This window comes from Rhipicephalus microplus, chromosome X (genome assembly GCF_043290135.1).
Source record: "Rhipicephalus microplus isolate Deutch F79 chromosome X, USDA_Rmic, whole genome shotgun sequence".
NCBI lineage: Eukaryota > Metazoa > Arthropoda > Arachnida > Ixodida > Ixodidae > Rhipicephalus > Rhipicephalus microplus.
Window position 1 is genome coordinate 61,569,070 of NC_134710.1, and position 12,394 is coordinate 61,581,463.

General features: G+C 49.4%; 30 non-coding genes across 30 annotated transcripts; all 30 read left to right on the forward strand.

The window, feature by feature from the left end:
* The first annotated feature begins 4 nt into the window (after positions 1–4).
* Positions 5–78, forward strand: TRNAI-AAU (transfer RNA isoleucine (anticodon AAU)). Its single transcript has one exon. It is a non-coding gene; the product is annotated as a tRNA-Ile (tRNA).
* Positions 79–852: 774 nt separating this feature from the next.
* On the forward strand, positions 853–926 carry TRNAV-AAC (transfer RNA valine (anticodon AAC)). The gene has a single exon. It is a non-coding gene; the product is annotated as a tRNA-Val (tRNA).
* Positions 927–1,275: 349 nt separating this feature from the next.
* On the forward strand, positions 1,276–1,349 carry TRNAI-AAU (transfer RNA isoleucine (anticodon AAU)). Its single transcript has one exon. It is a non-coding gene; the product is annotated as a tRNA-Ile (tRNA).
* A 134-nt stretch (positions 1,350–1,483) lies between these two features.
* TRNAI-AAU (transfer RNA isoleucine (anticodon AAU)) lies at positions 1,484–1,558 on the forward strand. The gene has a single exon. It is a non-coding gene; the product is annotated as a tRNA-Ile (tRNA).
* Positions 1,559–2,325: 767 nt separating this feature from the next.
* On the forward strand, positions 2,326–2,400 carry TRNAI-AAU (transfer RNA isoleucine (anticodon AAU)). Its single transcript has one exon. It is a non-coding gene; the product is annotated as a tRNA-Ile (tRNA).
* Positions 2,401–2,538: 138 nt separating this feature from the next.
* On the forward strand, positions 2,539–2,612 carry TRNAI-AAU (transfer RNA isoleucine (anticodon AAU)). Its single transcript has one exon. It is a non-coding gene; the product is annotated as a tRNA-Ile (tRNA).
* Positions 2,613–2,961: 349 nt separating this feature from the next.
* Positions 2,962–3,035, forward strand: TRNAI-AAU (transfer RNA isoleucine (anticodon AAU)). The gene has a single exon. It is a non-coding gene; the product is annotated as a tRNA-Ile (tRNA).
* A 134-nt stretch (positions 3,036–3,169) lies between these two features.
* Positions 3,170–3,244, forward strand: TRNAI-AAU (transfer RNA isoleucine (anticodon AAU)). Its single transcript has one exon. It is a non-coding gene; the product is annotated as a tRNA-Ile (tRNA).
* Positions 3,245–3,591: 347 nt separating this feature from the next.
* Positions 3,592–3,666, forward strand: TRNAI-AAU (transfer RNA isoleucine (anticodon AAU)). The gene has a single exon. It is a non-coding gene; the product is annotated as a tRNA-Ile (tRNA).
* A 347-nt stretch (positions 3,667–4,013) lies between these two features.
* On the forward strand, positions 4,014–4,088 carry TRNAI-AAU (transfer RNA isoleucine (anticodon AAU)). The gene has a single exon. It is a non-coding gene; the product is annotated as a tRNA-Ile (tRNA).
* A 137-nt stretch (positions 4,089–4,225) lies between these two features.
* Positions 4,226–4,300, forward strand: TRNAI-AAU (transfer RNA isoleucine (anticodon AAU)). Its single transcript has one exon. It is a non-coding gene; the product is annotated as a tRNA-Ile (tRNA).
* A 137-nt stretch (positions 4,301–4,437) lies between these two features.
* On the forward strand, positions 4,438–4,512 carry TRNAI-AAU (transfer RNA isoleucine (anticodon AAU)). Its single transcript has one exon. It is a non-coding gene; the product is annotated as a tRNA-Ile (tRNA).
* Positions 4,513–4,861: 349 nt separating this feature from the next.
* On the forward strand, positions 4,862–4,935 carry TRNAI-AAU (transfer RNA isoleucine (anticodon AAU)). The gene has a single exon. It is a non-coding gene; the product is annotated as a tRNA-Ile (tRNA).
* Positions 4,936–5,073: 138 nt separating this feature from the next.
* Positions 5,074–5,147, forward strand: TRNAI-AAU (transfer RNA isoleucine (anticodon AAU)). Its single transcript has one exon. It is a non-coding gene; the product is annotated as a tRNA-Ile (tRNA).
* A 773-nt stretch (positions 5,148–5,920) lies between these two features.
* TRNAI-AAU (transfer RNA isoleucine (anticodon AAU)) lies at positions 5,921–5,995 on the forward strand. Its single transcript has one exon. It is a non-coding gene; the product is annotated as a tRNA-Ile (tRNA).
* Positions 5,996–6,552: 557 nt separating this feature from the next.
* TRNAI-AAU (transfer RNA isoleucine (anticodon AAU)) lies at positions 6,553–6,627 on the forward strand. The gene has a single exon. It is a non-coding gene; the product is annotated as a tRNA-Ile (tRNA).
* Positions 6,628–6,975: 348 nt separating this feature from the next.
* TRNAI-AAU (transfer RNA isoleucine (anticodon AAU)) lies at positions 6,976–7,049 on the forward strand. Its single transcript has one exon. It is a non-coding gene; the product is annotated as a tRNA-Ile (tRNA).
* A 137-nt stretch (positions 7,050–7,186) lies between these two features.
* Positions 7,187–7,260, forward strand: TRNAI-AAU (transfer RNA isoleucine (anticodon AAU)). The gene has a single exon. It is a non-coding gene; the product is annotated as a tRNA-Ile (tRNA).
* A 139-nt stretch (positions 7,261–7,399) lies between these two features.
* Positions 7,400–7,473, forward strand: TRNAI-AAU (transfer RNA isoleucine (anticodon AAU)). Its single transcript has one exon. It is a non-coding gene; the product is annotated as a tRNA-Ile (tRNA).
* Positions 7,474–8,247: 774 nt separating this feature from the next.
* On the forward strand, positions 8,248–8,322 carry TRNAI-AAU (transfer RNA isoleucine (anticodon AAU)). The gene has a single exon. It is a non-coding gene; the product is annotated as a tRNA-Ile (tRNA).
* A 345-nt stretch (positions 8,323–8,667) lies between these two features.
* Positions 8,668–8,742, forward strand: TRNAI-AAU (transfer RNA isoleucine (anticodon AAU)). The gene has a single exon. It is a non-coding gene; the product is annotated as a tRNA-Ile (tRNA).
* A 348-nt stretch (positions 8,743–9,090) lies between these two features.
* Positions 9,091–9,165, forward strand: TRNAI-AAU (transfer RNA isoleucine (anticodon AAU)). The gene has a single exon. It is a non-coding gene; the product is annotated as a tRNA-Ile (tRNA).
* A 137-nt stretch (positions 9,166–9,302) lies between these two features.
* Positions 9,303–9,376, forward strand: TRNAI-AAU (transfer RNA isoleucine (anticodon AAU)). The gene has a single exon. It is a non-coding gene; the product is annotated as a tRNA-Ile (tRNA).
* A 137-nt stretch (positions 9,377–9,513) lies between these two features.
* On the forward strand, positions 9,514–9,587 carry TRNAI-AAU (transfer RNA isoleucine (anticodon AAU)). Its single transcript has one exon. It is a non-coding gene; the product is annotated as a tRNA-Ile (tRNA).
* Positions 9,588–9,724: 137 nt separating this feature from the next.
* On the forward strand, positions 9,725–9,799 carry TRNAI-AAU (transfer RNA isoleucine (anticodon AAU)). The gene has a single exon. It is a non-coding gene; the product is annotated as a tRNA-Ile (tRNA).
* A 137-nt stretch (positions 9,800–9,936) lies between these two features.
* TRNAI-AAU (transfer RNA isoleucine (anticodon AAU)) lies at positions 9,937–10,010 on the forward strand. The gene has a single exon. It is a non-coding gene; the product is annotated as a tRNA-Ile (tRNA).
* A 349-nt stretch (positions 10,011–10,359) lies between these two features.
* On the forward strand, positions 10,360–10,433 carry TRNAI-AAU (transfer RNA isoleucine (anticodon AAU)). Its single transcript has one exon. It is a non-coding gene; the product is annotated as a tRNA-Ile (tRNA).
* Positions 10,434–10,570: 137 nt separating this feature from the next.
* TRNAI-AAU (transfer RNA isoleucine (anticodon AAU)) lies at positions 10,571–10,645 on the forward strand. The gene has a single exon. It is a non-coding gene; the product is annotated as a tRNA-Ile (tRNA).
* Positions 10,646–10,994: 349 nt separating this feature from the next.
* Positions 10,995–11,068, forward strand: TRNAI-AAU (transfer RNA isoleucine (anticodon AAU)). Its single transcript has one exon. It is a non-coding gene; the product is annotated as a tRNA-Ile (tRNA).
* Positions 11,069–12,054: 986 nt separating this feature from the next.
* Positions 12,055–12,128, forward strand: TRNAI-AAU (transfer RNA isoleucine (anticodon AAU)). The gene has a single exon. It is a non-coding gene; the product is annotated as a tRNA-Ile (tRNA).
* The last annotated feature ends 266 nt before the right edge of the window (positions 12,129–12,394 follow it).

Below are 12,394 nucleotides of genomic sequence, written 5' to 3' on the forward strand. Positions count from 1 at the left end.
CTCCGGCCTGCTAGCTCAGTCGGTTAGAGCGTCGTTCTAATAACGCGAAGGTCGTAGGTTCGATCCCTGCGCAAGCCAGTATTTTTTATTGTGTTCTACTGGCCGTCACCAGGTGTCGGGTGTGTAGCTAGACAATTTAAAGACAAATTTATGTTGATGACCGAATGTGTACCGAAGGCTGGTATGCCCAGTGTTAGAAGCCGGACTTGCCACTCCGGCCAGCTAGCTCAGTCGGTTAGAGCGTCGTGCTAATAACGCGAAGGTCGTAGGTTCGATCACTGCGCAATCCAGTAGTTTTTTTATTATGTTCTACTGGCCGTCACCTGGTGTCGGGTGTGTAGCTAGACAATTTAAAGACCAATTTATTGATGATGACCGAATGTGTACCCAAGGCGTATGCCCAGTGTTAGAAGCCGGACTTGCTACTCCGGCCAGCTGGCTGAGTCGGTTAGAGCGTTCGTGCTAATAACGCGAATGTCGTAGGTTCAATCGCTGCGCAGGCCAGTATCTTTATTGTGTTCTACTGGCCGTCACCAGCTGTCGGGTGTGTAGCTAGACAATTTAAAGACCAATTTATTGATGATGACCGAATCTGTACCGAAGGCGTATGGCCAGTGTTAGAAGGCGAACTTGCTACTCCGGCAAGCTAGCTCAGTCGGTTAGAGCGTCCGTGCTGATAACGCGAAGGTCGTAAGTTCGACCACTGCGCAGGCCAGTACTTTTTGTTGTGTTCTACTGGCCGTCACCTGGTGTCGGGTGTGTAGCTAGACATTTTAAAGACCGATTTATCGATGACAACCGAATGTGTACCGAAGATGTATTCCCAGTGTTAGAAGCCGCACTCGCTACTCCGGCCTGCTAGCTCAGTCGGTTAGAGCGTCGTGCCAACAACGCGAAGGTCGTTGGTTCGATCCCTGCGCAGGCCAGTATTTTTTATTGTGTTCTACTGGCCGTCACCTGGTGTCGGGTGTGTAGCTAGACAATTGAAAGACCGATTTATTGATGACAACCGAATGTGTACCGAAGTTGTACTCCCAGTGTTAGAAGCCGGACTTCCTACTCCGGCCAGCTAGCTAAGTCAGTTAGAGCGTTCGTGCTGATAACGCGAAGGTCGTAGGTTCGATCGCTGTGCAGGCCAGTACTTTTTGTTGTGTTCTACTGGCCGTCACCTGGTGTCGGCTGTGTAGCTAGACAATTTAAAGACCAATTTATTGATGATGACCGAATGTGTACCGAAGATGTATTCCCAGTGTTAGAAGCCGCACTCGCTACTCCGGCCTGCTAGCTCAGTCGGTTAGAGCGTCGTGCTAATAACGCGAAGGTCGTAGGTTCGATCCCTGCGCAGGCCAGTATTTTTTATTTTGTTCTACTGGCCGTCACCTGGTGTCGGGTGTGTAGCTAGACAATTTAAAGACCAATTTATTAATGACCGAATGTGTACCGAAGGCGTATGCCCAGTGTTAGAAGCCAGACTTGCTACTCCGGCCAGCTAGCTCAGTCGGGTAGAGCGCTCGTGCTAATAACGCGAAGGTCGTAGGTTCGATCGCTGCGCAGGCCAGTACTTTTTGTTGTGTTCTACTGGCCGTCTTCTGGTGTCGGGTGTATTGCTAGTAAATTTAAAGACCAATTTATTGATCATCACCGAATATGCACCGAAGGCGTATGCCCAGTGTTAGAAGCCACACTCGCTACTCCGGCCTGCTAGCTCAGTCGGTTAGAGCGTCGTTCGAATAACGCGAAGGTCGTAGGTTCGATCCCTGCGCAGGCCAGTATATTTATTGTGTTCTACTGGCCGTCACCAGCTGTCGGGTGTGTAGCTAGACAATTTGGAGACCAATTTATTGATGATGACCGAATGTGTACCGAAGGCGTATGCCCAGTGTTAGAAGCCGGACTTCCTACTCCAGCCAGCTAGCTCAGTCGGTTAGAGCATTCGTGCTAATAACGCGAAGGTCGTAGGTGCGATCCCTGCGCAGGCCAGTATTTTTTTATTGTGTTCTACTGGCCGTCACCTGGTGTCAGGTGTGTAGCTAGTAAATTTAAAGACCAATTTATTGATCATCACCGAATATGCACTGAAGGCGTATGCCCAGTGTTAGAAGCCACACTCGCTACTCCGGCCTGCTAGCTCAGTCGGTTAGAGCGTCGTTCTAATACGCGAAGGTCGTAGGTTCGATCCCTGCGCTAGCCAGTATTTTTTATTGTGTTCTACTGGCCGTCACCTGGTGTCGGGTGTGTAGCTAGACAATTTAAAGACCAATTTATTAATGACCGAATGTGTACCGAAGGCGTATGCCCAGTGTTAGAAGCCAGACTTGCTACTCCGGCCAGCTAGCTCAGTCGGTTAGAGCATTCGTGCTAATAACGCGAAGGTCGTAGGTGCGATCCCTGCGCAGGCCAGTATTTTTTTATTGTGTTCTACTGGCCGTCACCTGGTGTCAGGTGTGTAGCTAGTAAATTTAAAGACCAATTTATTGATCATCACCGAATATGCACTGAAGGCGTATGCCCAGTGTTAGAAGCCACACTCGCTACTCCGGCCTGCTAGCTCAGTCGGTTAGAGCGTCGTTCTAATAACGCGAAGGTCGTAGGTTCGATCCCTGCGCAAGCCAGTATTTTTTATTGTGTTCTACTGGCCGTCACCTGGTGTCGGGTGTGTAGCTAGACAATTTAAAGATCGATTTATTGATGACAACCGAATGTGTACCGAAGATGTATTCCCAGTGTTAGAAGCCGGACTTCCTACTCCGGCCAGCTAGCTAAGTCAGTTAGAGCGTTCGTGCTGATAACGCGAAGGTCGTAGGTTCGATCGCTGTGCAGGCCAGTACTTTTTGTTGTGTTCTACTGGCCGTCACCTGGTGTCGGCTGTGTAGCTAGACAATTTAAAGACCAATTTATTGATGATGACCGAATGTGTACCGAAGATGTATTCCCAGTGTTAGAAGCCGCACTCGCTACTCCGGCCTGCTAGCTCAGTCGGTTAGAGCGTCGTGCTAATAACGCGAAGGTCGTAGGTTCGATCCCTGCGCAGGCCAGTATTTTTTATTTTGTTCTACTGGCCGTCACCTGGTGTCGGGTGTGTAGCTAGACAATTTAAAGACCAATTTATTAATGACCGAATGTGTACCGAAGGCGTATGCCCAGTGTTAGAAGCCAGACTTGCTACTCCGGCCAGCTAGCTCAGTCGGGTAGAGCGCTCGTGCTAATAACGCGAAGGTCGTAGGTTCGATCGCTGCGCAGGCCAGTACTTTTTGTTGTGTTCTACTGGCCGTCTTCTGGTGTCGGGTGTATTGCTAGTAAATTTAAAGACCAATTTATTGATCATCACCGAATATGCACCGAAGGCGTATGCCCAGTGTTAGAAGCCACACTCGCTACTCCGGCCTGCTAGCTAAGTCGGTTAGAGCGTCGTTCGAATAACGCGAAGGTCGTAGGTTCGATCCCTGCGGAGGCCAGTGTATTTATTGTGTTCTACTGGCAGTCACCAGCTGTCGGGTGTGTAGCTAGACAATTTAAAGATCGATTTATTGATGACAACCGAATGTGTACCGAAGATGTACTCCCAGTGTTAGAAGCCACGCTTACTACTCCGGCCAGCTAGCTCAGTCGGTTAGAGCGTTCGTGCTAATAACGCGAAGGTCGTAGGTTCGATCGCTGCGCAGGCCAGTACTTTTTGTTGTGTTCTACTGGCCGTCTTCTGGTGTCGGGTGTATTGCTAGTAAATATAAAGACCAATTTATTGATCATCACCGAATATGCACCGAAGGCGTATGCCCAGTGTTAGAAACCACACTCGCTACTCCGGCCTGCTAGCTCAGTCGGTTAGAGCGTCGTTCGAATAACGCGAAGGTCGTAGGTTCGATCCCTGCGCAGGCCAGTATTTTTATTGTGTTCTACTGGCCGTCACCAGCTGTCGGGTGTGTAGCTAGACAATTTAGAGACCAATTTATTGATGATGACCGAATGTGTACCGAAGATGTATTCCCAGTGTTAGAAGCCGCACTCGCTACTTCGGCCAGCTAGCTCAGTCGGTTAGAGCGTTCGTGCTAATAACGCGAAGGTCGTAGGTTCGATCGCTGCGCAGGCCAGTACTTTTTGTTGTGTTCTACTGGCCGTCACCTGGTGTCGGGTGTGTAGCTAGATAATTTAAAGACCGATTTATTGATGATGACCGAATGTGTACCGAAGATGTATTCCCAGTGTTAGAAGCCGCACTCGCTACTTCGGCCAGCTAGCTCAGTCGGTTAGAGCGTTCGTGCTAATAACGCGAAGGTCGTAGGTTCGATCGCTGCGCAGGCCAGTACTTTTTGTTGTGTTCTACTGGCCGTCACCTGGTGTCGGGTGTGTAGCTAGACAATTTAAAGACCGATTTATTGATGACAACCGAATGTGTACCGAAGATGTATTCCCAGTGTTAGAAGCCGCACTCGCTACTCCGGCCTGCTAGCTCAGTCGGTTAGAGCGTTCGTGCTAATAACGCGAAGGTCGTAGGTTCAATCGCTGCGCAGGCCAATATTTTTATTGTGTTCTACTGGCCGTCACCAGCTGTCGGGTGTGTAGCTAGACAATTTAGAGACCAATTTATTGATGATGACCGAATGTGTACCGAAGGCGTATGCCCAGTGTTAGAAGCCGGACTTCCTACTCCAGCCAGCTAGCTCAGTCGGTTAGAGCATTCGTGCTAATAACGCGAAGGTCGTAGGTGCGATCCCTGCGCAGGCCAGTATTTTTTTATTGTGTTCTACTGGCCGTCACCTGGTGTCAGGTGTGTAGCTAGTAAATTTAAAGACCAATTTATTGATCATCACCGAATATGCACTGAAGGCGTATGCCCAGTGTTAGAAGCCACACTCGCTACTCCGGCCTGCTAGCTCAGTCGGTTAGAGCGTCGTTCTAATAACGCGAAGGTCGTAGGTTCGATCCCTGCGCAAGCCAGTATTTTTTATTGTGTTCTACTGGCCGTCAGCAGGTGTCGGGTGTGTAGCTAGACAATTTAAAGACAAATTTATGATGATGACCGAATGTGTACCGAAGGCTGGTATGCCCAGTGTTAGAAGCCGGACTTGCTACTCCGGCCAGCTAGCTCAGTCGGTTAGAGCGTCGTGCTAATAACGCGAAGGTCGTAGGTTCGATCACTGCGCAAGCCAGTATTTTTTATTTTGTTCTACTGGCCGTCACCAGGTGTCGGGTGTGTAGCTAGACAATTTAAAGACAAATTTATGATGATGACCGAATGTGTACCGAAGGCTGGTATGTCCAGTGTTAGAAGCCGGACTTGCTACTCCGGCCAGCTGGCTCAGTCGGTTAGAGCGTCGTGCTAATAACGCGAAGGTCGTAGGTTCGATCACTGCGCAATCCTAAGTTTTTTTATTATGTTCTACTGGCCGTCACCTGGTGTCGGGTGTGTAGCTAGACAATTTAAAGACCAATTTATTGATGATGACCGAATGTGTACCCAAGGCGTATGCCCAGTGTTAGAAGCCGGACTTGCTACTCCGGCCAGCTAGCTGAGTCGGTTAGAGCGTTCGTGCTAATAACGCGAATGTCGTAGGTTCAATCGCTGCGCAGGCCAGTATCTTTATTGTGTTCTACTGGCCGTCACCAGCTGTCGGGTGTGTAGCTAGACAATTTAAAGACCACTTTATTGATGATGACCGAATCTGTACCGAAGGCGTATGGCCAGTGTTAGAAGCCGAACTTGCTACTCCGGCAAGCTAGCTCAGTCGGTTAGAGCGTCCGTGCTGATAACGCGAAGGTCGTAAGTTCGACCACTGCGAAGGCCAGTACTTTTTATTGTGTTCTACTGGCCGTCACCTGGTGTCGGGTGTGTAGCTAGACAATTTAAAGACCAATTTATTGATGATGACCGAATGTGTACCGAAGGCGTATGGCCAGTGTCAGAAGCCGCACTCGCTACTCCGGCCTGCTAGCTCAGTCGGTTAGAGCGTTCGTGCTAATAACGCGAAGGTCGTAGGTTCGATCGCTGCGCAGGCCAGTACTTTTTGTTGTGTTCTACTGCCCGTCAGCTGGTGTCGGGTGTGTAGCTAGACAATTTAAAGACCAATTTATGTATGATGACCGAATGTGTACCCAAGGCGTATGCCCAGTGTTAGAAGCCGGACTTGCTACTCCGGCCAGCTAGCTCAGTCGGTTAGAGCGTTCGTGCTAATAACGCGAAGGTCAAAGGTTCAATCGCTGCGCAGGCCAGTATTTTTATTGTGTTCTACTGGCCGTCACCAGCTGTCGGGTGTGTAGCTAGTAAATTCAAAGACCAATTTATTGATGATGACCGAATATGCACCAATGGCGTATGCCCAGTGTTAGAAGCCACACTCGCTACTCCGGCCTGCTAGCACAGTCGGTTAGATCGTCGTTCTAAACGCGAAGGTCGTTGGTTCGATCCCTGCGCAGGCCAGTATTTTTTATTGTGTTCAACTGGCCGTCACCTGATGTCGGGTGTGTAGCTAGACAATTTAAAGACCGATTTATTGATGACAACCGAATGTGTACCGAAGATGTACTCCCAGTGTTAGAAGCCACGCTCACTACTCCGGCCAGCTAGCTCAGTCGGTTAGAGCGTTCGTGCTAATAACGCGAAGGTCGTAGGTTCAATCGCTGCGCAGGCCAGTATTTTTATTGTGTTCTACTGGCCGTCACCAGCTGTCGGGTGTGTAGCTAGACAATTTAAAGACCAATTTATTGATGATGACCGAATGTGTACCGAAGGCGTATGCCAAGTGTTAGAAGCTGGACTTCCTACTTCAGCCAGCTTGCTCAGTCGGTTAGAGCATTCGTGCTAATAACGCGAAGGTCGTAGGTGCGATCCCTGCGCAGGCCAGTATTTTTTTATTGTGTTCTACTGGCCGTCACCTGGTGTCAGGTGTGTAGCTACACAATTTAAAGACCAATTTATGATGATGACCGAATGTGTACCGAAGGCGTACGCCCAGTGTTGGAAGCCGCACTCGCTACTCCGGCCTGCTAGCTCAGTCGGTTAGAGCGTCGTGCTAATAACGCGAAGGTCGTAGGTTCGATCCCTGCGCAGGCCAGTACTTTTTATTATGTTCTACTGGCCGTCACCTGGTGTCGGGTGTGTAGCTAGACAATTTAAAGACCAATTTATTGATGATGACCGAATGGGTACCGAAGGCGTATGCCCAGTGTTAGAAGCCGGACTTCCTACTCCAGCCAGCTAGCTTAGTCGGTTAGAGCGTCGTGCTAATAACGCGAAGGTCGTTGGTTCGATCCCTGCGCAGGCCAGTATTTTTTTATTGTGTTCTACTGGCCGTCACCTGGGTCGGGTGTGTTGCTAGTAAATATAAAGACCAATTTATTGATCATCACCGAATGTGTACCGAAGGCTGGTATGCCCAGTGTTAGAAGCCGGACTTGCTACTCCGGCCAGCTAGTTCAGTCGGTTAGAGCATCGTGCTAATAACGCGAAGGTCGTAGGTTCGATCACTGCGCAAGCCAGTATTTTTTATTGTGTTCTACTGGCCGTCACCAGGTGTCGGGTGTGTAGCTAGACAATTTAAAGACAAATTTATGATGATGACCGAATGTGTACCGAAGGCTGGTATGTCCAGTGTTAGAAGCCGGACTTGCTACTCCGGCCAGCTAGCTCAGTCGGTTAGAGCGTCGTGCTAATAACGCGAAGGTCGTAGGTTCGATCACTGCGCAATCCAGTAGTTTTTTTATTATGTTCTACTGGCCGTCACCTGGTGTCGGGTGTGTAGCTAGACAATTTAAAGACCGATTTATTGATGATGACCGAATGTGTACCCAAGGCGTATGCCCAGTGTTAGAAGCCGGACTTGCTACTCCGGCCAGCTAGCTGAGTCGGTTAGAGCGTTCGTGCTAATAACGCGAATGTCGTAGGTTCAATCGCTGCGCAGGCCAGTATCTTTATTGTGTTCTACTGGCCGTCACCAGCTGTCGGGTGTGTAGCTAGACAATTTAAAGACCACTTTATTGATGATGACCGAATCTGTACCGAAGGCGTATGGCCAGTGTTAGAAGCCGAACTTGCTACTCCGGCAAGCTAGCTCAGTCGGTTAGAGCGTCCGTGCTGATAACGCGAAGGTCGTAAGTTCGACCACTGCGAAGGCCAGTACTTTTTATTGTGTTCTACTGGCCGTCACCTGGTGTCGGGTGTGTAGCTAGACAATTTAAAGACCGATTTATTGATGACAACCGAATGTGTACCGAAGATGTATTCCCAGTGTTAGAAGCCGCACTCGCTACTCCGGCCTGCTAGCTCAGTCGGTTAGAGCGTTCGTGCTAATAACGCGAAGGTCAAAGGTTCAATCGCTGCGCAGGCCAGTATTTTTATTGTGTTCTACTGGCCGTCACCAGCTGTCGGGTGTGTAGCTAGTAAATTCAAAGACCAATTTATTGATGATGACCGAATATGCACCAATGGCGTATGCCCAGTGTTAGAAGCCACACTCGCTACTCCGGCCTGCTAGCACAGTCGGTTAGAGCGTCGTTCTAAACGCGAAGGTCGTTGGTTCGATCCCTGCGCAGGCCAGTATTTTTTATTGTGTTCTACTGGCCGTCACCTGGTGTCGGGTGTGTAGCTAGACAATTTAAAGACCGATTTATTGATGACAACCGAATGTGTACCGAAGAAGTACTCCCAGTGTTAGAAGCCACGCTCACTACTCCGGCCAGCTAGCTCAGTCGGTTAGAGCGTTCGTGCTAATAACGCGAAGGTCGTAGGTTCAATCGCTGCGCAGGCCAGTATTTTTATTGTGTTCTACTGGCCGTCACCAGCTGTCGGGTGTGTAGCTAGACAATTTAAAGACCAATTTATTGATGATGACCGAATGTGTACCGAAGGCGTATGCCAAGTGTTAGAAGCCGGACTTCCTACTCCAGCCAGCTTGCTCAGTCGGTTAGAGCATTCGTGCTAATAACGCGAAGGTCGTAGGTGCGATCCCTGCGCAGGCCAGTATTTTTTTATTGTGTTCTACTGGCCGTCACCTGGTGTCAGGTGTGTAGCTACACAATTTAAAGACCAATTTATGATGATGACCGAATGGGTACCGAAGGCGTATGCCCAGTGTTAGAAGCCGGACTTCCTACTCCGGCCAGCTAGCTCAGTCGGTTAGAGCGTTCGTGCTAATAACGCGAAGGTCGTAGGTTCGATCGCTGCGCAGGCCAGTACTTTTTGTTGTGTTCTACTGGCCGTCACCTGGTGTCGGGTGTGTAGCTAGACAATTTAAAGACCGATTTATTGATGACAACCGAATGTGTACCGAAGATGTATTCCCAGTGTTAGAAGCCGCACTCGCTACTCCGGCCTGCTAGCTCAGTCGGTTAGAGCGTCGTGCTAATAACGCGAAGGTCGTTGGTTCGATCCCTGCGCAGGCCAGTATTTTTTATTGTGTTCTACTGGCCGTCACCTGGTGTCGGGTGTGTTGCTAGACAATTGAAAGACCAATTTATTGATGATGACCGAATGTGTACCGAAGATGTATTCCCAGTGTTAGAAGCCGCACTCGCTACTCCGGCCTGCTAGCTCAGTCGGTTAGAGCGTCGTGCTAATAACGCGAAGGTCGTAGGTTCGATCCCTGCGCAGGCCAGTATTTTTTATTGTGTTCTACTGGCCGTCACCTGGTGTCGGGTGTGTAGCTAGACAATTTAAAGACCAATTTATTAATGATGACCAAATGTGTACCGAAGGCGTATGCCCAGTGTTAGAAGCCAGACTTGCTACTCCGGCCAGCTAGCTCAGTCGGATAGAGCGCTCGTGCTAATAACGCGAAGGTCGTAGGTTCGATCGCTGCGCAGGCCAGTACTTTTTGTTGTGTTCTACTGGCCGTCTTCTGGTGTCGGGATTATTGCTAGTAAATTTAAAGACCAATTTATTGATCATCACCGAATATGCACCGAAGGCGTATGCCCAGTGTTAGAAGCCACACTCGCTACTCCGGCCTGCTAGCTCAGTCGGTTAGAGCGTCGTTCTAATAACGCGAAAGTCGTAGGTTCGATCCCTGCGCAAGCCAGTATTTTTTATTGTGTTCTACTGGCCGTCACTTGGTGTCGGGTGTGTAGCTAGACAATTTAAAGACCGATTTATTGATGACAACCGAATGTGTACCGAAGATGTATTCCCAGTGTTAGAAGCCGCACTCGCTACTTCGGCCAGCTAGCTCAGTCGGTTAGAGCGTTGGTGCTAATAACGCGAAGGTCGTAGGTTCGATCGCTGCGCAGGCCCGTACTTTTTGTTGTGTTCTACTGGCCGTCACCTGGTGTCGGGTGTGTAGCTAGACAATTTAAAGACCGATTTATTTATGACAACCGAATGTGTACCGAAGATGTATTCCCAGTGTTAGAAGCCGCACTCGCTACTCCGGCCTGCTAGCTCAGTCGGTTAGAGCGTCGTGCTAATAACGCGAAGGTCGTTGGTTCGATCCCTGCGCAGGCCAGTATTTTTTATTGTGTTCTACTGGCCGTCACCTGGTGTCGGGTGTGTAGCTAGACAATTTAAAGATCGATTTATTGATGACAACCGAATGTGTACCGAAGATGTACTCCCAGTGTTAGAAGCCACGCTTACTACTCCGGCCAGCTAGCTCAGTCGGTTAGAGCGTTCGTGCTAATAACGCGAAGGTCGTAGGTTCAATCGCTGCGCAGGCCAGTATTTTTATTGTGTTCTACTGGCCGTCACCAGCTGTCGGGTGTGTAGCTAGACAATTTAGAGACCAATTTATTGATGATGACCGAATGTGTACCGAAGGCGTATGCCCAGTGTTAGAAGCCGGACTTCCTACTCCAGCCAGCTAGCTCAGTCGGTTAGAGCATTCGTGCTAATAACGCGAAGGTCGTAGGTGCGATCTCTGCGCAGGCCAGTATTTTTTTATTGTGTTCTACTGGCCGTCACCTGGTGTCAGGTGTGTAGCTAGTAAATTTAAAGACCAATTTATTGATCATCACCGAATATGCACTGAAGGCGTATGCCCAGTGTTAGAAGCCACACTCGCTACTCCGGCCTGCTAGCTCAGTCGGTTAGAGCGTCGTTCTAATAACGCGAAGGTCGTAGGTTCGATCCCTGCGCAAGCCAGTATTTTTTATTGTGTTCTACTGGCCGTCACCAGGTGTTGGGTGTGTAGCTAGACAATTTAAAGACAAATTTATGATGATGACCGAATGTGTACCGAAGGCTGGTATGCCCAGTGTTAGAAGCCGGACTTGCTACTCCGGCCAGCTAGCTCAGTCGGTTAGAGCGTCGTGCTAATAACGCGAAGGTCGTAGGTTCGATCACTGCGCAATCCAGTAGTTTTTTTATTATGTTCTACTGGCCGTCACCTGGTGTCGGGTGTGTAGCTAGACAATTTAAAGACCAATTTATTGATGATGACCGAATGTGTACCCAAGGCGTATGCCCAGTGTTAGAAGCCGGACTTGCTACTCCGGCCAGCTGGCTGAGTCGGTTAGAGCGTTCGTGCTAATAACGCGAATGTCGTAGGTTCAATCGCTGCGCAGGCCAGTATCTTTATTGTGTTCTACTGGCCGTCACCAGCTGTCGGGTGTGTAGCTAGACAATTTAAAGACCAATTTATTGATGATGACCGAATCTGTACCGAAGGCGTATGGCCAGTGTTAGAAGCCGAACTTGCTACTCCGGCAAGCTAGCTCAGTCGGTTAGAGCGTCCGTGCTGATAACGCGAAGGTCGTAAGTTCGACCACTGCGAAGGCCAGTACTTTTTATTGTGTTCTACTGGCCGTCACCAGCTGTCGGGTGTGTAGCTAGACAATTTAGAGACCAATTTATTGATGATGACCGAATGTGTACCGAAGGCGTATGCCCAGTGTTAGAAGCCGGACTTCCTACTCCAGCCAGCTAGCTCAGTCGGTTAGAGCATTCGTGCTAATAACGCGAAGGTCGTAGGTGCGATCCCTGCGCAGGCCAGTATTTTTTTATTGTGTTCTACTGGCCGTCACCTGGTGTCAGGTGTGTAGCTACACAATTTAAAGACCAATTTATGATGATTACCGAATGTGTACCGAAGGCGTATGCCCAGTGTTGGAAGCCGCACTCGCTACTCCAGCCTGCTAGCTCAGTCGGTTAGAGCGTCGTGCTAATAACGCGAAGGTCGTAGGTTCGATCCCTGCGCAGGCCAGTATTTTTTATTGTGTTCTACTGGCCGTCACCTGGTGTCGGGTGTGTAGCTAGACAATTGAAAGACCGATTTATTGATGACAACCGAATGTGTACCGAAGTTGTACTCCCAGTGTTAGAAGCCGGACTTCCTACTCCGGCCAGCTAGCTAAGTCAGTTAGAGCGTTCGTGCTGATAACGCGAAGGTCGTAGGTTCGATCGCTGCGCAGGCCAGTACTTTTTGTTGTGTTCTACTGGCCGTCACCTGGTGTCGGCTGTGTAGCTAGA